Source organism: Anas platyrhynchos, chromosome 21 (assembly GCF_047663525.1).
Source record: "Anas platyrhynchos isolate ZD024472 breed Pekin duck chromosome 21, IASCAAS_PekinDuck_T2T, whole genome shotgun sequence".
Taxonomy (NCBI): domain Eukaryota; kingdom Metazoa; phylum Chordata; class Aves; order Anseriformes; family Anatidae; genus Anas; species Anas platyrhynchos.
In genome coordinates this window covers 12,622,057-12,644,569 of record NC_092607.1, presented here as the reverse complement: position 1 = coordinate 12,644,569, position 22,513 = coordinate 12,622,057, and the positions used below count along the sequence as shown (strand labels likewise).

The 22,513-nt window shown below is 47.3% G+C and overlaps 1 non-coding gene across 4 annotated transcripts in view; it reads right to left on the bottom strand.

The window, feature by feature from the left end:
* Window positions 1-22,513, bottom strand: part of LOC101789629 (SPO11 initiator of meiotic double strand breaks) — a 238,327-nt gene that overhangs the window by 7,058 nt on the left and 208,756 nt on the right. For 2 of the 4 annotated variants that reach the window (XR_005260488.2, XR_002404952.4), the window contains one exon: window positions 10,944-12,323. The exons of 1 other annotated variant lie outside the window; for it this stretch is intronic. This is a non-coding gene — a transcript (SPO11 initiator of meiotic double strand breaks). Of the gene's footprint in view, window positions 1-3,052; window positions 3,316-10,943; window positions 12,324-22,513 lie in introns of those variants that run through there. One more of the 4 variants, XR_011804582.1, reaches the window with a different exon arrangement.

Sequence of the window (22,513 nt, the reverse complement as noted above, 5' to 3'; positions counted from 1 at the left end):
GACGACTGATAAGCACCGTGCCCTATACTTTAAGTCTTCGTTGCTGGTGCCTACCTTAATTGCTGCTTCCCATTTGCTTTGGCCTCTTCTCAAAGCAAGCAGCGCATGTAATTGCGCACCAAGGGAGATGTCTGCCTCTGATCTGTCTGACCAGTTTCTCCCAGCAGTAATTTAGCAATGTCTCCATCAGTAGTAGGCTTAACCAGCAAATGAGAGCAGCTTTAGGGTTCAGCCATTTCCAGAAACAGAAGAAATTTCTCTGTTCAATAGGATTTTGTCATATTTGGCTGCTAAAACTGTTGTTTGCTGTGAGTTGTAGGCCAAAATGAAGATCAATTTTTTTTTCTTGAAGTTGTTGCCTTGTACTCATTGAGGCTCTCTCATCCTTATGAGAAAGCTGCCCTAATCCCTAACTCTTAGGGAGCAACAGAACAACCCAGAGTTTGGCCAAGCACTGGCAGCTCATCCCTGCGGGGACCACCCATCCTGCACACCACAGCACCAACCCATGGGTTTCTCACTGTGCCTTGAGCTCTTTTGCCACTATCCAGTGCATCTAGCTCCAGGGAAGAGCCCAGCATACTCAGAACCACTCAGCAATTTATGGAGCCTTTGATGGCAGGCACCCAAATCCCCAAAGCTGCCTGGCCATACAGCCAGCCCATGCCCACAGCCGCCTACCAGGCTCCCCCTCTGCCCCTTCCGTTTCCTTCCCTGTTGATTTGATTGCATTAACATGAAGAGTAACAGAAAGTTTGTGGCAATGGGACTGGATTTTCTCAGTCAAGTCCACTTAAATACATCTAGAATACTGTATCTATATATAGCCTGGTGGATATATAGCTACATTACAGAGGAAAAGCCCTGTACTTCTGCAAGCCGCAAGGCCACGAGGATAGATTATCTGAATTACTGTCATTACCAAAATTGCTAGCTAAAGAAGAAACTTCCAAGGGGAATGCATTGCTCTAGCAGTTTGACTATAGGAACCACTGTAATTACTCAAAGTATTTTAAATTGTGCCAGTACAAACAAGATCTGGAAACGGAAAATACCGTGCTAGTCACTGCATCTGGAAACTAATGGTTGGCATGGAAATGCATGGAACTGGTTACTCATGCCGAGCAGTGGGCAACAGTGAAGTCACGTCCACCACCGCTCCCTACTACCTTTGACTACAGGCAAAGGTTATTTCCACAGGCTCACCCACACTTCTGGCAGCCTCCAAAAGCAAGTCCTGCTTCTCGCAGGCTGGGCTGGCATCGCTGCGAGGGGAACCTCAGCTCATAACATCCCTGAGTGCCAAGAAAGGGGCAATGTGAAAAGACCACAGGACAACAGCAGTCAGTAGGTGTCCTCCACCCTGCTGGACAGCCCGTACAGAAGGGCCCAGCTCACCCTGAGATGTAGCGGATTCCTGGCAAGGCCCAGTTCTCAGACTCACGGTGACTCACATCCCACCGAGCTCATCCATGTAGAATATTTCTGATTGCCTCTAAAAGCTTCAAGAAGAACTATTTTTCCTAATGAAAATGTATATATCTGACAAGTTTTCGTGATCCCTGCAGGAAGCCCAAAGCCAACATTGTCACAAGCACTTACCTGGAGCTAATGCTGTCATTCTCACAACACCAAAGCAACATTTAAGTCATACCATGCCCAAAGTGGCATTTTAGTGAGTCTACTCAGATTAACAAGTTTTAAGAACTCTTTACTAAAAACATTCTCCTGAGAAAAGAGTTTGTAATTGAGATTTTTCCATTAAAGAAAAATAATAGATCTTTACTTTGAAGCAACCTCTAGATTCAGCAACAAGTTCCCCCTGCATCCATCTGCTCATACACACCTGGGGTTTCAGAGGCAAGAACAGCCTCTCCCCAGCCTGCCTGGAAGGAAACAGTTGTGAGTGTGAAGCAGAGAGGGACAAAACAGAGTTTTGTCTATTTACACCACACCTAGCACACTACAGCCCTGACACATGAGCAGACATTTCCTTACCCAGCCCTGCTGGCCTGGCTACAGGTGCGCACGCCAACAGGACTATTGTGCTTTCATGGCTGAGCTCCTCATTGCGCAACGTCCTGAGGATTCATCTCCAAACACAATCAGCCTGGAGAGTGGCCGTCCTTATCTATCACAGAGCAGCTGTTGTGGACTTCTGTCTACAAGATCAAAGGAAAGCTTATTCCCATAAAAGAGCATTACTCAGAAAGCTGGAATCAGCTTGCTCCGGGATCAAGCTCAGCACATCCCGCCCAGGGTTGGGGCGCAGAGCAGCACTATCGCTCCAGCCAGAACTGCAGGCTGAGCTCTGCTGTCCCAAGGACAAGAGCAAATAAGCTCTCAAAGGCAGAACATCAGTTGCCAGCTTCTACTCTTGGCTTACATGTTGTGTGTTGCAAGTGGTGCTCTTAGCCTCCTGCAAGGATAAAGCAAAACTCGCTCTGCCTTGAAGGACATGCTCGTACTCCAATGGCCAAACTTGGAAGTCCAGGACTCTGTTGTCTGCTGAGTGAGAAGAGGTTGCAGGAACATTCCCTACTCTGCTGTGATCCCCTGTAATTTTCTGTGTAGCGCTCAACCAGCGGGCAGAGCAGAAAGAGCAGCAGAAGAAAGCACAAGACACAGATTTCTGCCAGCCACAACAAGCGAGGCAAACACCTAGCTTGCACGTGTACACAGCCAGCCCTGATGCCCAGACACAACCAAAAAGGTGAAACCGTAAGAAGACAAGCAATTGAATAATAATTTAAGTGATAAATAATATTAGGCAAAGGACACACACACAAACTTCTCTCACAGGTTTAAGCTACAGGCCAGCCTGTGATCAGCCCCAACACCCTGACCCCTTATAGCCATATCTCATAGAAGAGGCTGTTTGCCTGCTGCATCCTGCACAGGATAGCAGCAAGGACATGTCTTCCCCAAGAATTCCTGCACACTGGACTCTTTCAGGCCCTGCTTTTTGGCCCTTCACCCGCCACTGCCACATTTCTCAGTTGTTCATAATTACTCCACCACATTACTTAAGAATACAAGAGATACAGCTTACCTTTCCAGTACCATATTTCAGCTTTTTCATTTCTGCCCCACAAACACTGCCCAGAGGTTGCAGCAGCTTCATCCTTTCAGCAAAAGGTATGCTCGCATCTTCCCAAAGTCACCAAAGCCCCAGAGGCCATTTTTCACCCTCTCCGGAGGAGCCTTGCCCTCTCCAGGCAGGCTTCCACCACCGAGCTCTCAGCTCAACTCAGCTCCTCAACAAAAAGCTTGAAACACTGCAGCTCCTCTTTGAGATCTTCTGAATTTCACCTCATTTGGCAATAATTTACCCATCAGGTTTTCTCAATCAGAAGGCATCGTTTTCTTTCCCCCAGGTGGTACAGCTTAAGAACAGAGGGGTCTACACCTGAGCTCACCAAGCCCCAGCCCTAGCCCCAGCCCCAGCGACCTCACCAAAAAAGCAATCATCTGTGTGCTGAGTGAATGCTGGTGTTCATCTTCACCTAACTGTACTGTGCTTTTACACAATGGCCACAAGAAGACACCCAAGTGCCTGGACCCACTGTGGGGACCGGGAGGTACCCGCCTCCATCCTGCCGTCCTCTCCCAGGCCACCAGCAGGAGAGGCAGGAGGCCAGGCATGCCTCCATGGGGGCCTGGGCTGCTTGCAGGTGGCAGGTGGACAAAAACTGGAAAAAATGCAGAAACGGGGAAGGAGCAGTTGTTGGATCTGCAGGAGTGCCTAGGTCTAGGTTTGGGTCAGCCCATCCTTGGACAGGCAACACAATTACCAACCTGACCCGCTGCGCTCGTCTGAGAGTGCACGTTTCTGCAGGGCAGGGGCCTACCTGGCTCCTTCCTGGGTTTGTTTCCAACACATCTTAGCAGTGCTTTAGAGTCATTTGGAAGGTAGCTGAGGATGATTCCAGTGAAATCACTGGTCACTGGAGAGACCGGTGTAAAAAAGGTGGATTTTTCACGTCCCATGACTGGTTTGTAATATGGACAGCTCCCAGGATGGGCTTCTCTCAGGCCTGTCTGGCAAACCGGAGGGGCCCACGTCTGGAGAGGGGTGGGAGCCCTGCCCACGCATGCAGGAGGATGTGCGTGGTCTCACATGCCCAAGGCCTCACACAAGGATGTTTGGTAGAGTCGCAGAAACCTTTTCCCCCTCGCACATTATTTGAAAAGGCGATTGGAGGCTGCGCTATCTTTCCCCCAGTCCCATATCAGCCTCCCAAGCACTTCCGCGTCTTCCTCTAAAAGCAGAGCTTGTGTGATTAGCATTACTTTAATGTGGTCTTTGTTATTTTTGCATCTGGGTTCCACATTTAGGAATTCAGCACTTTGCGATGCAGCCGGGATAGAGTGACAGCGGTCTGAACTGCTTAACTGGTTGTTTACCAGTTCCCGTTTTCTGCATACAGATTTCCCTGCAGTTAGGTTGAGATGCAGAGCTTCCCACACCCCAGCGAGGCTACGTTTTAACAGCGAATTCACGAGCGTAAGGATTGCATTGAAGCACACGATGTCACAATGCAGCCTTTGCTGTATCTTAAGCGATTAACACAATGAGGTATCTAAAAGGCTGCTACAGAAAAGGTCCCTACATTGAGCTTTGATATGTGCTACGTTCACTTCTGTACACTGAACAAGACAGAACTCAGAATGATGTGGAAGGAGCTGGATCTGGGGTTTGATCTCTATTTCTCATTATCCTCTGCATAACTTTGGGCAGGAGGCATCACCCACCAGTGCCTCAATTTTCCTGTCTGTAAAATGGGGGCAGTGACACATTTTAATTTTGCAGTTGTGGCAGGACTTTTCAAGGAACCTATACAATGAAATGGGCTGTGAAGCATGCAAAGCCCTGGCACTGCTTGCAGGAGGGCACACTTTATGCCAAGGGACCTGGCCAGGGGTAAGCCCCCCAGTGAGCAGCCCAGCACCAAGGGGCTGCAGGACCTGTCCTGTCCAGCTGCCCCGCAGCAGGGACCCAACAGACTGCTTGGGGTGGGTCACCTCCAGAGCAGTAACAAGTGGGAAAACACGTAGAAGGTCAGAATTTGGGAAGTATTTGGCCATCACCCACCTATGCTCACACAGGCAATTAAATTGCTTTCTCTCTGCTACTCTGTTGAATGGGAAACGTCTCCTCTCCAGAATTTTGGGATGTGTCACGACAGCCTGGCGGACAGGCAGATCTGCCAGCTGAGGATTTTATAGTCCCATCAGGAGAAGAAGGGAGTGAGCTGATCCCATGGCTATGGAGAAATAATTACGAGTTTTTGTTGAGTAAGATTTGGGAAACAAAAAAGCGGAAATTGCAGAGTGTCTTAATTGAAACAAATTTCATATTTTCCATTTGATCAATAATTGTCTTTTTCTCTACTGAAAAACACCTCTTAATTTTTTCAAAAATCTATAAAAAGGGGTGTTGTATAAGTGAAGTACAGATATCAGGCATGGGGAAGAATGATTTTAGGTTTAACTTTTGTCAAAATTTGAAGGAAAGATGTGTAAAGAATTTTAAAAACATACTTGTTTTTATCAGAAATTTATTTTAAAAATATAGTTGCCATTTTTCAGCCTGTCCTCCAAAAACCATAAATTTGAAATTTCACAGAAATTCTTTCCAGAAACCAAATTTAAGTGTAGGTCTAACACAAGGACAAGGTGAGGGGAAGGGGCTGCTTGCAGGAGGGAGCACGGCAGGATGGCAGGAGCAGCTTCTGCTGATGGCAAGGGATAAAGCAGATAACTTAAACTCGTGTCAGTGGAAAAACAAAGCTCTTGTTCGGCTGACTTTAGGGATGGAAGAAGATTTTGACTCATTCCTTAACTGTTTAAGGGATTCATTCATTCATAGAAAACGGCAGGTCTGCATGGGTCAGCGAGTTAGGAAACAGGGGTATCCCTGCCGGCTGCAGGCGGTGAGGCCGGCAGCAGGCACAGCTCTAACTGATTTAGCTGCAGCGCACCGAAAGGGCCGACTAAACGGCAAAACTAAGAACAAAGAGGTCTAAAGAGGCTGTCGAGTGGAGCTGGAGAGATCTGAGGATCCAGTGGGACTTTTCTGTCACTCCTTTTTGCGTCTGCATGACAGTGATCCGGGACAGACCTAAATCATCCTCCTGGTTTCCTACTGCCTTGTACTTGTTCCTGAGTTCACATTTCTCAAAGAAAGTTGATGCTGCTTTGAAAGCTTGCCTTGTTTTCTCTAATTCAATCCGGAAAACATTCATATTAATACCAACAGATACCGCCCACACGCAAATCAGAAAAATTAAAGGGCATTGCAAAAGTGACTGTTTCCAGTGGTCAGATTAGCTGCAGACGGAAGCAATTCGAGATGCATTAAAACTAACAGGCTGTAATTGTCCAGAGGCATTGTCTCACAGTGCAACACTTCTCTTTGGCTCTTCAGAGATATTTCTTGGAATTTTTTCAAATGCTCTTCTGCTTGAAATATACGCTGCGTTTCAGATCTTTCCTTTCCATGTCACAGGAGAACGAGCTAAAAGTTCATCAACAGCCTATGGCAACGTCTCAGTGGAGAAAGTTGAAGTCATTTCTTAATGCCATTTCTTATTAGCTATCATTATTGTGTAAATGTTGCGAGTACCAGAGAGCAGGAGGTCTGCTGTTAATCATTACAAACCTTGGTTTCTCTCTGCCTAGCAGTTAATCCTTCAGAATCATTTTGTTTCTTTAAAATATACAGAAAATGGGCTTCTCCCAGAGCCTCGGGTGTCCTGGTGAATAGTTGCAGGAACTTAGTTCTCGACCAGCTTTCTTCAGTTAGCTAGTTAGCTGGTTGGATCTTCTATTTAAAGATAAGTTCCATCCCACCCTTCTGCAATCTGGTTATGATTACTGGTTACTGCCACCCGCAGACTGATAAACTTATAACAGCTGCATTGCAGGAAATCACCTCCAATTCAACCCTGATGTTGTATGGATGTCTTTAGTTAGCTTAAATAGGCTTTTAACATTCATTTTTTTTGTGTGCAAAACACCTATCATTAATTTTGACTCGAGAGATCAAACAGTTAACAATGTGTTGATCCTAGCTTACTTTCAAGTGATGTATTGTATCATTTCTGAGAGTTATGAGGGGTTGATATTTTCTTTTACTAATGCATCAAAGTCGATAAGTGAATGGGGCAAACCCGCGTCCTGGGAAAGGAAGCTATTAACAGCTCCGCTCGGAAGGTTCTGAGGGCCACATTGCGTCATAGCCCTCGAGTTTATTGAATGTTAACTCTTTTTTTTTTCCTTAACCAAAGGAAATGAGTTTCTATAATCCTCTGCTTTGAGCTGCATCCTCAGTGGGGTAATGAAAAATGACCTACGCCATTTGATAGCACACTACTTTGCACACAATAGATCTTCACAAGAGCAAGCACAACGCAACCCCAGCTTTTGCTTTTTCTTCTTGCTGAAACGCACAATGAATTTATTTATTGCTGATATAAAGGCACCAGAACAGAACGGGCACAGCAGGAGAATCACCCGAGTTTAACTTGGCATAGTAAGAAAGCAGTCCCAGAGAAAATGACCAGTGTGCAGACCTGGGAGAGCAGAACATTTTTATAAGGAGGATCTTGAAACGGTGGGTTCATGTACACACAGAGAGCGAGGCAAATTGGTTCCAAGAACAAGGCATCTGCTTCCTTGAAAACTTTTTTTTTTTTTTTTTGGCAGAATTTGTATGCAAGTTGGGCATGTTGAGTGATTTATGGGGCCATTAAACATACACTAAATCAATCTCTATTAGGAAAAAAAAAGTGCCATGTACTTAAAAAAGGCCCTGGAGCTAGATTTCTGAACCCAAGGTCTGATGTTGCAAGGCAAATGGTCATTGGTAATTTGGGAGATGTAACATGAACTCAGTCAGTCAATTCGGATATGATAGTTTTTAATGTTCCATGAATCTAGCAAAATGTGTATCCAATTAACTACTACTAAAGGACCTTATTTATAAAATAATACTTTTGCGGTCAGGTTGCGCTTTTTCCATTCATTTCTGTACACAGTTCAGGTTGCAGATTGTGTGTGTATGATTAATAAAGACAAACATCAGTTTTGTGCTGGCCACTACTGGCACCATGGGGGGGGGAGAGGGAGGGCAGAGAAGTGAAAAATCAGTTTTGTCCCCATTATCATGGTTTTAGACTGAGAACTGTGATAGGAGAAGGGTCTCCTGCTGGAACCAGGCAGTGAGAATTAAAGGAAGAGGTTGTCCTTTAACAAGGGAACTCTCTACAGGGAAGATATAAGTGCTGGAAACACTGAATTGTCAAAACCTCAGCTGTTTACTTAGTGCTGTTTTGGAGCTGAAAAAAAAATTAGTAGGTGGTACAAATGTATCCTTCAGTCCATAGGAAAAACATCCTCCTTTGAAAACATATCCAAGTTATTTAAAGGGCATGTGCAAAATGTATGCATCCCAAATAGTTCATTTTCCAATGTAATTTCATTTTAAGCCCCTGCAGTGGGCAGGCATTCACAAATTGAGGCAAAAGGAGGTTTTATGAACTCCTCTATGAATTGCCTATGCAAACAAGCATAACATTCAAACAGAAGCAGGCCAAAAGCATTTTGTGAATAGAGCATTAAGGTATTTTCTTTTGACACGGTTAGGGTTGGAAAATCTCTAGCAAAGCCCTACAGCTTGTCAGAGAAAATTCTCATATGTATAAGTATATACACTTCTGTGTGTGTATATGGAGCAACGTGTAACGTTTCTGACAGTACAAGATGAGATGGTGGAAACTGAGGAATGCTTTGCAAATCCAACGGCATTTCTTGCCCAAGCTGTTTTCCAGTTCCAGCTGTTCTCTAGTATTGTACTCAGTTACATTATTTTCTGATTTCAAACCAAAAATATTCTAAGTGTGAAGTGTCTGAGTTTGAAAATGGGAAAACAACTTGAAAAAAAAGGCAGCAAAACAATGTGCTTGGTAAAAACAGAGACACTGGGAGGTAAGTTTTGAACCCATACATAGCTATAGATTCAAGAGTAGTGACAGCTAAAGACAATTAATATAACAAGGAAGTCTAAAAGAAGTGATTATTTTAGCAACACAATTTAATTACAAGGGAAACAGGTCAATGCAGGACTTCTCCTTAGTATAAGCAAGCAGATGATATAGCTTCTTTTCCAGTATTTTGACAATCAAGTGCATGTTCATTAGAAGCACATTTCTAAAAATTACTTACTGGGAGAAGATAATTTTCTCCAATGGGTGCTCTCTAAAGACTGATAAACTGCAACAGTATCAAGGTTTGAATTTTTGTTTGTTTGTTTTGTTTTGTTTTGTTTTTTAAAGGACACCCAGGAGATGCATTAGTGAATTACAGGGATGTGCAGGAGGGTACTCCTAAAACTAGTTGACATTTGCAGCAGCAGAGTGATGGATACAGAAACAGGGCAAACCACAGGAGAAAACTTGATGCTGAGAGATGTCTTGAGGAAATCTAGGGAAAACACCAAATTTGTGTTCTCAGAGCTGAGTGAGAAGCCAGATTCAATTGGATCTTCTCGGAAAGTTTAAATTGTCCCAGGATGCCCACCCTCACCTCTCACCACTTCATCCCGATGCTGGCCTGCCCCCCTCCTGCCCTCTGGCCAGCCTCAGGGGACCGAAGGGACCCCAGCTGGAGCAGGAAGAGCGGTTGTGTGAACGGGGTGCCAGGATGTGCCTTGCCTTCCCAGGCACTCACACATGGATAGGGCAAGGACAGTGCTGTGCACCCTTGGCTCACCACCAGCAGCACCGGCTGCGTGAGCTAATGGTCATTAGAGCGAGCAGAGACCCCAGGAGCCTTTGCTATTTAAAGGGAATTGAAAATAATTGAAAAGAAGACACTTGTCTGGAAACTGTTCCTTGTCAGCTTCGCTTCCTACACAAAGGAGGCTCCAGGGAACGCGGCACGTACATCTGCCTCTGTCTTCCCAAGAGCTCCTCTCTTTTCAACCTGCTGCTTAGCATTTACCACATCCAACCGCGGGGATTTTCAAGAGCTAAACAAGAGAGCTGGTCAGGCACCTCAGGAGTGCTCCTGGCTTGCTGGCCAGGGCAATGCCCTCAGGGCGAGGCAGGCACTGCTGCAGGCTTTGCTCACAGCTCACGCGTGCTGGGGGACAGCAGCCCAAGGAGATGCAGTGCCCTTAGCTCAGGGACTTGCAGCCGCTGCCCTACAACTATCGCTGCAGGGGCTCTTTGCACCCAAGCTTTCCTGCCACTGCAGTCCAGGCAGGAACTATCCCAGGATTTTCACTAAACCAGTTTCTTTCCTCTGCTGCCTGCACAGCTGGTAAAATATCCAGAACCTGCCCTGCACATCCTCCTTGGCATTTCTTTCTCTTTTCCATTTGCATTAGAAAAAAAAAAATATTTTTTTTTTCACAGCAGATGGATAACCAAAACAAACAGAAGCAACTGCCTTCCTCCTCCTTCCTGGAACCCTCCAGGCAGCTTAGAGGTAGAATGTGCTTTCTAATTTCATTGACAGCACTGCTGATATATAGGGTAATTTTATCTTAACAACCTGTAACAAAGGATAAGACAGTAGTCATCTTACATTCCAGACAGTAGGAGATGTTTACTCATTCTCCCTGCAGACTCTGTCATCATTCATCTAGACTTTATTAGGATGCCAGGAAATGGGAAACCTATAATTTAAGAAATGTATCACATGGGGAAACTTCTTGTGTTTGGTAAATAAAAGGTAGCTGGGGATGTGAGATTAATTTGTTTTTTAAAAAAGTGTTCTCACCAGTTTTCCTGTTCCTTCCCAAAATTCTGCCTTGAATTAAACTTTTTACAGGGTGTGATACTGAGGAAAAACATCACTGGACACCTCAAGAAAGACCAGGATGTGTCCTCCTGACCCCAGCACTGGGCACACGCCTCTGCTCTGGGATCCTGTGCTTGGCAAACTGCAGGCTGTGCTCGCAGCAGTGCTTCTGAGCACGAACGTGTGTCTTTTGGCAGGGATTTTTTTTTTTGTCTTTATCTTCAGAGGTATCGCATCGTCCAGGATAGCAACATGCTCCGAGCAATTGCCTTTCTCGGGGCCAAGAAGAGGGAAAGGCAGAAGAAAGCACATTTTTTGTGGCAAACATTCTTACAGGGTTTTGCTTCTTTAGCAAGTTTCACATGAGCATTTATTCCTGTTTACGTAGCTTGACGTGAATGCCTGGCTTTGATTTGAGGACAAACTGCCCCATAAACTCGTGAATGTCTGAATTTAACCTTCACCTTTCCCCCCTAACCTTCACTCTTGCTTTTCCCTTCATAATTGGTGACATTCTCACAGCCAAATTTAATAAAATACATGCTACTGAGAGTGAACTTGATTATGAGCACAGACTGAGGCAGGGAGGAATGATGTCAATGCTGGGGGGGGGGGGGGGAAATCCCTTCTGAAATCAGGTGCTAAGAGGGAAATTCTGCTGGTTAAGAGCTTACTTCTCGATGGTCAGAAAACCATTAGAAAATGGACAAATCTGGTCCTGGCTCCTCCCTCACACGAGGTAAACACCCGAGTTCATCAAAAACCAAGTGCTTTAAGTGCCGTTGCTTATGGATCACAGTTCCTATCAAGCCATCAATCCACGCTGATGGCAGTGTTGTTTCAGGAGATGATCAGCAGCTCCCTAGGCACAGCATGCTCATCCTGAAAGGAAGCAGTCACCAATTTTGGATATCCATCAAAGGAACATTTTTGCTTTAAGTTGAGCTTCAGAGTCCCTGCCCTCCAGTTGTCAGCCAGGAGCATGGCTTTCTCTGGCATACTTCTGACAGCTGCCACTGCAGTTGTGTGGGCTGCATAGACTTCACTTGTGCTTAGATTTGGCCATGTGGTTTCGAAGCTTCTCACCCTACAGCAATCTCCCAAAGAGTGTGGTCTTTGTCATCTTCCAAGTAGCCATTAAAATGAGAGTTGAAGTCAAGGTCACGTTGTACCACAAGCCTTTGAAGAGCTTCTTTGCGTGCTATGTAAAGCAAACCCAAAAGCCCACTGATACACTTACTGGGTCAAATTCATCTCTGCTGCGAACTCCACCTAATACAGTAGTCATTGGAGGGCTGAATGTGGTCAGCTCTGCGCTTATTAAAGGACAGATAAAGACCTTTCACATTTGGATAGATCTGATCATATCTGCTGAATTGCCAGGCACAGAAGAGACACTGTTGGTTTTTTTCCCTTTGCACTTACACATAAGGTTCACGTGGATATGGACTGCATCACTGGCTGCTTGCTGGAGGCGTTAGGGGATGGAGGTAATTTATCCTGTGTATTTGTCCCTGAAAGGAAATTTAGTTTGTAACTGCAGACATCATGGGGTAGGAAGAGAAGAAGGAGGTAACCAAGAGGATAAGCAGCATGATTTTAATGAAAGGAAAAAGAAAAATTTGCAAGCTTAAACTAACGCAATTTCCAAACTCAGATGGATGCCACCATGCTGACACAGCCTCAGACTTTGTGAAGTTTTTCCCCCATCCTATTTGTGGTGAGCTCTGATACCCTGTTAAATACACCCAAAGCCTGCAAAAGAATCATTGGAGGCATCTGATCTAGGGGAAAATTTCCTCATAATAACATTCATTAGATATGTGGAGAAACCACATCTCAAGTCGTCTTCCTGCCTCTGAACATTTAAAAACATAAATTTTGGAGCTAAAATTCACTGCCTCTGTGGGCCTTAGTGCATAAAGGGATGGGCAAATTCTAGCACCCGAGTTCCAGCAGAGAAACCTTTGGTAAGCGTGTTAGGTTAATAATCCCCAGGACCCCCTTAAGATTTGTGAATTCACACTTGGTGGCTTAGACACGGCTCTGTAACTGGTGGCTGATTTATCACCCTTCATGTGATGAACTGGAGCACTGACATCCCCTCCTTAAATAGTACTAGTGGTCACTACCTTGTAAGAGAGAGCTCTTAATCTAAATCAAACATGGTTTTGTACACTTATGCTGACAGTTAGACCAAGACACAGGAGACCACAGGAGGGGAAAGCTGCGTTTATACCTCTCTCCTCGTCACAGTGCCACCACAGGGCAGGACCAGAGCAATAAACACACTGGTTTATTCCTGTGCAAGGCAAAATTCCTTGCACTGAGCCACTGCAGAGCATCAAATGGCCTAGGAAAAGGAAAATACTTCCCCATCTTCAGCAGGGTTAAGAGTGGGCTATCCTTTACATTCCTCAGATTAAGCACGGGGACCTCAAATACCAGCTCAGACTGGAGATCAGGCAGGAGCATCTTCTGCCCACTCCCTTGCAATGAATGTAAAAACCCTACAAAGGTGCAATGAACAGGCCCTGAGGACACAACAGCACAGGTTTTGTCCCTCTGGCCCTTATCAGGGTGATGTTCTCTTGCATTTCCTCCACTGTTTGGCTGCTCTCCAGCCTGTGAAGTTTAACAACAGGAGCGTTTTCATCCCCTCACTGCAAAAAGCTGCAAAGGAAAACAAACTTGGTATCTGACTGGAAAGATCTCTTTAAAGATCTCTTTAAAAGTACCTGATGCCACCTAAACCTGAGACTCACAGCAGGTTCTTCTATGAAATCTGACCAGGTTTGAGTCTCAGTGTTGACCAGATATGTCACACTCAACATTTGCTAGCTATGGAAATGTCATTGGCCTGAATATTTCAGGATTTACTGCTGCAGAAACTCTCCAGTGTCACCTTTCTCCCTTTTTATTGCTCAGCCATAATCTTAAATTCAGCTGAAAACAAAGAGCTGCCTGTAGACAGCTAATCCCAAAGACAGAGCTTTGTGTGAAACTTGGAGGGAAGAAAAGAAAAAAAAAAAAAAAAAAAAAAAAAAAAAAAAGAAATCACTGAGAAGGATTGGCAGGAAACACAAATATTTTTGGCTAATTTTTCCTAGTATTCTTCAGCCCTGGCTAAGGGCTGAATTAAACAGCTCCTCCTTTGCCCTGGCCCACTCCCACACCACATATTCATCAAAGCAGATAATTCAGCAAACAAAAGAAATTGAAAACACAAGCCACGGTGGAAAGTCCTGTGCTTTACCCACTGCAGGTGCAGGAGGCGGCAGTCAGGGCTGGGCGGGAGGCTTTCACTCTGCGCACGCAAGGATTATCCACCAGCTCGGCGCTGAAATCCAGGTCTGATAATGCTGGAGTAATGCTAACAATTACGCGGCAAAGCCAGCCTATAACCCAAATCCTACTTGCACTCAGAGAGTGCTTCTTGTGCCAAGGTGCTGGGTTTGGACCTGCCTGGGTACGCTGAGCAGTCTGCACTGCCCCAGGTGTCCCCTGCCCACTGGGAACCTGCTCCTGCAGGGCCATGTCTTGGAGCCGGGGTGATTTAAGTCCCAGCTGCTCGGCAGTTTGCAGAATTACCAGCTGGGTTGATTTCCACAGGCTCTGACCCAAGTCCTTCTCAGACTGATGCACCCTAAGTAGGGGACTTTCCACTAGGGGCAGTTTTACGGCTCTGATTATTGGAGCATCCTGAAAAGCACTTGCTGCTTTCTGGCTGTGCCTCCTTCCCACAGGTACAGGGAGAAAGGGTGATGCTTTTTAAGGTTGAAATTAACTCCTGAACCATTTCTGCATTTCACATAGTAGCAAAAGCAAAGCACTGGAGATACTGAGATTATCCCTGAACAGAGACCACGCTGCGCACGTGAAATCAGAGACCTTCATTTCAGCTTGGGAACCACATCAAATGAGGAATTTCTCCATAGAAGAGCACACAGTGTATTCCTCCTGGCTGTACAGCACTGCCTTCCAGCACTGCTGCCCACCTACTCCAGGAAATTAAAATGAGAAAGACCCAGAAAACAAGTCAAAACAGATGGAAGTTAGATAAATACATAAACAACACTTGTATCTCCTGTTATATTATTACAGCGTGCATACATACACAAAAATGGTTTTATTTTTTGTTCACGTTTTAATCAGCATTGTGGATGCTGAGTGGAAAGCAGAGTTGCCCTCAGGCAACCCATTTTACCTCACAAGCTATATACGAGCTCTATGCATGCACATGCTGCAGAGAGACACTTTCCAAAGCAGGAATCCCCCATTTGCCAAGCACAAGTCGCAGCCTCCTGGACCCCAGAGAAACTTATAGACCTGGTCTGGGATTACTCCAGTCCCCTTTTGATGCTTAAAGCTCAATTTTCAGATCACTGTCCAGGACAGCTTGTGAAACCAAAGAAGAGACGACCAAGGCTTTATTGGGAGCCTTTCTGCCCACTGCAAACTGCAGGACGTTGTTTTACAGTCTGTGCTGCTTTGATATATGACACATGCTGCTGTGTGGGTGCTTACCTGCTAAAACTCTTTTGATTTGTCCCTTTTCTTTCTTGTCTGCATATGGTTTGTGTCTGTGTATACTTTGCTAATCTCTTGTGGCAGACTTGAAGTAGACAAACTGTTTTGGACCATGCTGTTTTTGGTATACTGTTCCTTATTGGTACCTCACAGTTGAAAGAGTCCAAATTACCTCTGAAAAGATATATTCCCTGCCTTATAGGTAGAATTGTCTCTTTCAGAACTAAAAACATTAACACACAACATACAGATCTCTACAGATGCTATACTTGAACAAAGTACTTCCAATTGTCCTAGTGATGAGAGAGAGTAAATAATGAGCAAGCTATTACGACATCTATCTGAAAATATCAAAGCAATAAGCAAACCCGAGATTAAAAACTGAGGCAGAATCTGCAAGTTGTATAGCATTAAGTCAATAACATGAAATGAACATTCATAATCACAGCAGAACATCTCAACAGCCTTCAAAGGATAAAGATTGGCAGCCCTGTGCTGAAGACAAGGAGTTAAGATGCAGTGGCAGGACCTTGAAAACCACCACCTTACCCAGCAGGCAGCTGAGCTGTGCTCCTTTATAGCCCCTGAGAATGAACAGCAATGAAAACACTTTGGCAATGTTAGGTGGTAGAGAAAACAGGAAAAGATACTAAGCATTACTTTTGTGATTTGTCCATCACCCTGCCTTTCCTCAGCAGCTTTTCCTGGGGATGGGAAGCGCTGCCTGCTGCCCTGTGGCTGCGAGAGGCACAGCAGCAGCATGTGTGGCTTGAGCAGAGAAATATCACTGCTCTCTGAGGGCGGCTTTAGCCTCTCTGAAGGGATCACCCTTACCTCCATACAAGAACCAACATGCAGAGGTTTAGGCACCTCATACCCATCCCTGTCCAGGCAGGGCTGCAAGGACCAGAGATGATCTCTAGCACCACTGCACAGCTTTTCAGGACTGCGAGCAGCTCAGAGCACAGACTATCTCTGATGGAGGCCAGATAACAGCTAATTAAACCTTAATGAAGCTCTGCCCTCAGCTGTAGAGACTGCAGCTGCTGTGGGTTAACGCAGGAGCAGGGAAGGAGGCTGTCAAACACTCCTGCTGGGGCACGGAGGTGCTGGGGGCAGCTGGGGAAACATTGCCCAGCCGTGGTATATTTTTCTGCAGCTTTATTCACCTGAGCAGGATGGCGCAAAGCCTGGTGCTGCACATCAGGGAACAGCTCACATAGGCCCCTGCTGTGGCTGGGAGCACAGAGCCCCAGCTGCGGGGTGTCCTCTTGTCCCCATGCATGCAGTGGCAGCCTGGCACAGCCCTGTACGTGTGGGGACAGTTTACCCCAGCACCACTGGAACAGAACTGCTAAGCCCTGGCCTCAGGAAATCCAGATTTCCAGGAATAAGGCCCTCTTTTGTCTTAAAGGCTGGGCCTTCCCAACAGTTTAAACCAAGAGGACCACATAATCCTGTTTTTCTGTATGTTCGTAACCCAGGGACAATGTGTAATCCCACTGCAATCACTTCAGAACTCTTGGAGGGGCACCAAGAGATGCTGTTATTGTTGTCACCAGCAGAATAACTGGTGAGCAGCGTCCCAAGGGGCCAAATAAGAAGGGAAGGTTCAAACCCCCTCACACAGCTCCCACTGGTTCCTCCTTACATCACCTTTTGTGTCGGAAAGGCAAGAGATCAAAACACTTATAGGAATAAGTATTTTGATCTCCTCTTGTTGTGAGATCTCCCCCATGGTGCAAATCTTTAGCTCCTTTGAACTTTTCAAAGCTACACTTGCTTTTTCTGGTTGCCAGAGCCAGACCTAGCATTGGAGGCAGCGTTCCTGGGTCATCAGGATGAACGTTTCCCTACTTGGGGATGAGAAATCCTTTACCAAACGCCTTAACAAACTGAATTGGGTCCAACAGTTCTTACCTCATGGAGACATCGTGAAGTGGAATAATTTCACCCTGCTCACAAAGTTAGGGCTGCCTGTACTTGCTGCCGTCAGAAGCGTGGCTGCCACAGACACACTCCCTGAGGGCACCCCGAATTCAGTGACACTTGTTGTGTGCGGGTGGCAGTCCCCCTGCTCCCTGCCTCTCCTAGTGCCACCCCACACAGGTCCCTCTGGCCAGCCCTTGTCACTTGTCTTGAGATCTCCAGGCACCTGCGGGAGGGCAGCAGGGAATTAGTGCCTCTGCAGGAGCAAGGAGCCTGCAGGGAGAACCCAGCACCCTGCGAAAGCCTGGAGCAGAGCAGAAGAGCCGGGGAGCCTTGCCCTCAAGCCCCCACCCTCAGCAGCGCCCAGACACCGCCTGTATTTGCCCACCTCCTGCTCCCAGCACGGCGCCGTGTCGGGAAGCCTTGGGCTGCGTGGGGATGGGGCTGCTGACCTCTGCCGGTAGAAGGAAAGGAAAGGAAAGGAAAGGAAAGGAAAGGAAAGGAAAGGAAAGGAAAGGAAAGGAAAGGAAAGGAAAGGAAAGGAAAGGAAAGGAAAACGGAAATATCAAGAAAAGGTCTTGATATTTCAAGAGAGGGATGAGAAAAGGAGAGTGTCAGAGCTTAGAATCAGGGACAAATCAAGGCCAAAACAGCTCTCTGTTGCCCCTGTTGTACCAATCCCTCCTGCTCCCTCTTCCCCCCAGCTTCCACATGCTTCACTCAGCAAATTAAAAAAAAAAAAAGAAACACGGTCAGGATTGTCTTTAAAAGTGCTCACTAAGCTCCTCGGTGAGCCAGGTCTGTTTGCACCAGCAGGTTTCTGTAAATTATAAGAACAAAGCCACCCCAACCATTTGTAGTCTTGCATGGTGCAGATGAGGGACAGGAGGCTGACGATGCCAATGCCATGCGGCAGAGAGCAAACTGGCTGCCCGGGATCAGCCCTGCTCTTGGGAAGCAAAACCTCATGAAGGCACAACAGCAGCTCTGTTATCCTCTGATATCTCTGATATCCTCTCGCTCCTGCAAGAGCCCACAGGTACGGAGCTCTGGGCAGAGTTGCAAACAGTGGTGGGAGCACCTGCCTGCCCCGAACCCTGCCTGGGGCACAAGGCCCAGACAACCACCTCTTGGCCAGGGGAGAACCTGCAGAAGCAGTGCCAGGCTGCCAGACTTTAGCCAAGTGTTTGTTATTGCCTTCTAAGAACACTTTCCAGCTACTCCACGTTGGCAGCCCAAGTCACCTTCAGCAATATTTCTGTGCTGTGCACACCGCCAGGGTGGAGACTGTGCCTGTGCGTCCTGGAGGGGAGCTGCGTGTGCCGGTTAGATCACACAGAAATGCTTAATTAATTTGGCATACAGCGTGTCCCCTGCAATAACAGAGGGTAGCCAGGAACAATTAAGGAACCAGCAACTTAGCTAGCCCCTCTATTAGTGGTCCTGCTTTAATTAAATATAATTACATTTTATATGCGTACATTTAAATGTGTGCCTGTAGCCTGCCTAACTTTTGCCATCGTACTCACACAATTTCTGAGCTCATTTAGGGTACAAAACTGGCCCACGGGCCCTCTCTTTTAGGCTGCTTGTCTCTCCAACTCCCTTATGTTTTCACCTGCATCTACAGACCATACCTGGACGCCAGCTTTACCTGCTGTGAGCGCTGATGCTGGTAGGGAGGCTGGGGGGGAGCAAGCAGGGCTCGCTTTGGGACCTCACCCCGTACCCCAGGGCTGTGCGACCTGTGGCTGGGACGACCCTAAAGGGGGGGCAAGGCCTTCTCAAATAGGTTGAAGCCTTAAATAAGCGCCGTGCGGTTTTTCCGCAGGCTGCGATAGAAGCGGGGAAGGGGCCGCAGGTCCCCGGGCTGCGGGCAGGGGGAGCTCACGGTGCGCTGGTGGCGGCCGCTTGGCTCCGAGCGCAGCTCCTCCGTGCTCGGCACCGCGCGGGGTTTGCGATGAAATAACGCAGCCCTGCTGCAGCACGGACAGTGCCCGGCACCCTCAGGAGCTGCAAAAGCCGGAGTAAATCCAAGCAAAGGCGGCTTAGCCCGGTGCAGGTACGCGCCGAGCCCTCGCATGCCCCGTGCGTGCTGAGTGCCGGGGTCTGGGGACAGAGCCCGGCCCCTGCCCACCGGGGGCTCCTCGTGGTGTGTCCTGTGCAAGGTGGTGATGAGCAGTGCCCCGGTGGGCTCACAGCAGCAGGGCTGGCCAGCTCGCTTTGCTCCGTCTTTCCCAGTGAAATGGGCACGAGCTGGCTATGAGCTGCACGGCCACGGGACCACGGGCATCTGTGGTTTGCTTCGTGTGTCAGAATAAAGTGAAAATTTGATTTCAGAGATGAGCAGTGTGAACCATTCCTTGGCACAGAGGAATAGCTGCACTCTGACACTGCCTCTGTGACATCTGTGGGGTTACAGAAGGATTCTCTGCTGGTTTTTCTCTTCACCTACTTTACCGAGGGTGTCTGGCTAGCGCTTTGAGACAAACATGGTCTTGTTCACTCAGCAGTAGCTCCGTGGGGTTGGCAGGTATGTCAGGCAAGTACTTGAGAAGATTCATACAAGCTACTCCTGAGTTAATGAAATAATAGCATGAGGATCAGTTATCTCGCTCGGTGCCTTTCCAAACACATCCTTCAGAAGAATAACTGCTGCGGTGCTGATCCAGCATTTCCAAAATATTAGCATTCCTATTTTAGCATCACAGAAGCTTAATTGCTGAGCAAGTATAAACAAGGAGTTCCAGTTACAAAATTCTCTCAAACGCATAGGAACCATCTTTATTTTTTTTAATTACATTTTATTGCCCTCATTTTGAAAATGCCCAAAGACAGCGGCTCCCACCATGAAGCTCCGCATTGCAGAGCACTATGAGGAGCGTTGGGCGATGGTCTCGATGAGATGAGATCTCGAGCAGATCTCTGATCTGCTGCTTGACAGCCCAGGATAAATCTTTGCTGTTTCGCACATTTGCAGTATCTCAGCACAACACAACGGCCTAACCCGTACTCAGATTTTCGGCACAAAAAATGTCTTCACTTGCTCATTTCTCAAGTCTATCTCAGTTTTCCACCCTGAGCCAACGCAAGCCCACCCCACCCAGTCCCAGAACACACAAGGATTATTCCGAGCCTGGGGCAGAGGAAAGAGCTGAATGTGCTCGGAGTCCCAGGCACAAGTGTGAGCCGTGCTGGCCGTGCTCTGTGCCCAGAGGACTGCAACACCAGCACCATGGTGGGGCCACGTGTGCAGGAACGAGTCCCTGCACCCGCCTCTGCTTGGTGGCAGCTGTATCTCAGCTCTGCTATCAGGAGTTTTTGGTTTCCCACTGTGCTGAATGGCAGGGGCTGAAAGGGGATTTTGTTTCCCATCCCAGTGTGAACAAGGCAGTTCCCTTGGCCCAGTGATTCAGTGCTCCCCAGAGGTGTGGTGGTGTGACGCCCGAGCAGCTTCAGGCTGCCACCGCTGGGTATGGCAGCCCAGCTACCCCTGCCACCGCTCAGCACCATGCCCTGCATGAGGGGGGCATCCTGGCTGCGTTTCTGTGTAACCACATGCCTGGCAGGGGAGAGAAAGGGGCCAAATCTTGGCAGCAGCCATGGTACGGCCATCTGTACCAAGGCTGTGGACCGCCCCATTCCCTCCATCCTCCACAAATGCCCCCAGCCCCAGCAAAAACCACCACGAAGCCCTTTCCTCCCTGTCATGCTGGGCTTCTCCTCCACCTCTTTCACATACCAAGGTGAGCTTTCCCTCCTCATTTCCAAACCTCTGCCTACCTTGTTGAGCCTTTCCCTCTCCCTCCTATCCCGGGTTCACCCCCGCCTGCTTCTGCTGCCTCCGCCACCCGTGCTGTACTTCTCCCTGTTTTCACACTATTCCCGTTGCCTGGGATAACCTTCTTATCAAAACGCAACAAGCTGTCTCCAGCTCCTTTACAAACCATATGAGTATCCACCTGTTCCCTTGACAGTAACCATATGCCTCTCTGTATTTGTTCTGGAGCGTGGGAGGCTGCTTTGCGCGATTTGGGCAAGATCCAGCTCCTACTGAAATCAAGGAAAAAACTTCCCATTGATTCCATGGCACTTGTACCAAAGCCTCAGCCTGTAAATTTAATGGGACGCTTTCCACACATTTCATTCCTGCAGTGCATCACACACATTTAGGATTCTATTCAATTAGCCAGTAACGATTATCGCTTAATTACGATGATACAACACCAGCCGAAGAGATAACACTGCTGTTACCATCTCCGAAGGGTAGCACCAAATTGTGTATAAAAAAGCCCCTTTATATGGCAGTGTGTAAAATCCAGCATGCAAGGAATTACAGGCACCTAATGACAGAGACTCCAGCTGGGGACGAGTCTCCCAAGTCTAGCTCTCCTTGGTGATCTGAGTGCAGAAGCTATCTCATTATCAAAAGAAATCTGTCAACACTATTTGTGCGGAACCATAAACATAATAAATCCTGCCAGCTCCTCTGTGAACTGGCTATTTATTGCATCCATCTCCGAGGCTTTTTGATACTGGGGCTGGAGGCTGCAAACATAAATACTGTAATGATGTGTTGCATATGCCGCAGCTTAATTTACTAGGTTGGATTTGAGGCTTCATTTCAGAAGACCCTCAGCATCTCGCCTCCAGGCCCCCTGCACAGCCCAAGAGATAACACAATGACCCCACAAACCACAGCCAGCCTCCCTTGCACTCATGTGAGCCGAAATGACGGGGTGTGTGTGTGAGCACAGACAGGGCAGGCACCTCCCCAGGCAGAGCTGAACCAGCACCAGGGGTAAAGACCAAAAACCCAACCCAGAGCCACCTCCAGGCCATTCATCCAAGCCACCTGAGCAGGGAGGCTGTGCAAAACAGGTCCCACCCTCACTGCCTGTTACTGGTGGTGGCCGGAGACTTCAGAGCGTGCCTCCCAGTCAGCCTGCAGTGCAGGATGCACAGCCAGGCCCTCACCTCCACCCTGTCAACCTGGCAGCTGATTTGAGGTACTGCTTGGATCTCTTAGCTGGAAGGCAGGATCGATCAGACAGGACACAGTGCACCTCTACTTGTGGGGCAGTAGATCCCAATGCTGGCCCTGTATTTCTGTTACATCTTTCTTTGTAGAAGATTCTGCATGAAAAATCATCCTTCAAACACCTAAAAATTTCAGCAGCAACAGAAATACTAGTTCTCTGGTTCTAGTGAGAAAGTCAAACACGTTCACTCTGGTTTTATCTGA